A 1194-nucleotide genomic window follows, 5' to 3' on the forward strand; every position below is an offset into this window, starting at 1 on the left:
TGGCATCACAGCTCACAGCAACCTCCAACTCCTGGGATCAAGCGGGTCTTCTGCCTCAGCCTCCCAAGTAGCTGGGACCACAGGCACCCACCACAACACCCAGCTATTTTTTGGTTGCAGCTGTTATTGTTGTTTTGGCGGGCCCCAGCTGGATTTGAACCCGTCACCTTAGGTGTATGTGGCTGGCGCCTTAGCCACTTGAGCCACAGGTGCTGAGCCTTCATTTTCTTTTTGAGATAGTTTTACTTTGTCATCCTCGGTAGGGTGTCGTAGTATCATAGCTCACAGCAACCTCAAACTCTTGGACTCATGTCATCCTCTTGCCCCAGCGTCCCAAGTAGCTGGGATTATAGGTGCCCACCACTACACCAGGCTACTTTTTGTATTTTTAGTAGAGAAGGCCTCTTGCTCTTGTGCAGTCTAGTCTTGAACTCAGAAGCTCCAGCAGCCCACTAGCCATGGCCTCCCAGAATGCTGGGATTACAGATGTGAATCACCAAGTCTGTTGCTTTTTTGTTTTTATTTTTTTAAACATCACTGTTTTTCACAGGAAGAAAAGAATAAGACTTTTTTCATTTTTGTAAACTTGCCATGGACCGTTCGTGAGGATATTTAGATATAATGTTTTTGTAGCAAATAATACTTTGTATCTTCTATAAATTCTTGTATTTTAAATATAGTTTAGAAAACAGGTTCTAATTATTGGACTTATTTGAGAATTTTATAATTTAAGGACTAGGCCTTCTTAAATTATTATTATTTTTTTTTTAATTTTTTTCTTTTGTTTTCTTTTATTTTATTTCATTGCCTTTTTTTGTTGTTGTTGTTGAGACAGAGTCCCACCCTATGCCCTGAGCAGAGTGCAGTGGCATGGTAGCTCACTGCTACCTCAGACTCGGGCTGTGGGTGTCCCGCTGCCTCAGCCTCTGGAAGCCGCTGGGATTACAGGAGCTTGCTGCGGGTGCCTGGCTGGGTTTTCCATTTTTTTCCTGAGTTGGGGGTCTCACTCTCCTTCAGGTGAGTCTCAAACTCCTGAGCTCAAGCAATTCTCCCTCCTCAGTCTCCCACAGTGCTGGGATTACAGGTGTGAGCCACCGCACCAGGCTTAAATTTTTTTCTTCTGAGACAGAGTCTTCTCACGTCACCCTTGGTAGAGTACTGTGGCGTCACAGCTCACAGCAACCTCCAACTCTT

The 1194-nt window shown here is 44.6% G+C and overlaps 1 protein-coding gene across 1 annotated transcript in view; it reads left to right on the forward strand.

The window, feature by feature from the left end:
- The window catches only part of DNA2 (DNA replication helicase/nuclease 2), a 42672-nt gene that overhangs the window by 17155 nt on the left and 24323 nt on the right, over positions 1 to 1194 (forward strand). The gene's annotated exons all lie outside the window — the stretch shown is intronic.

The sequence above is a fragment of the Otolemur garnettii genome, unplaced genomic scaffold, assembly GCF_000181295.1.
Source record: "Otolemur garnettii isolate 467f Iridium unplaced genomic scaffold, OtoGar3 scaffold00008, whole genome shotgun sequence".
Taxonomy (NCBI): domain Eukaryota; kingdom Metazoa; phylum Chordata; class Mammalia; order Primates; family Galagidae; genus Otolemur; species Otolemur garnettii.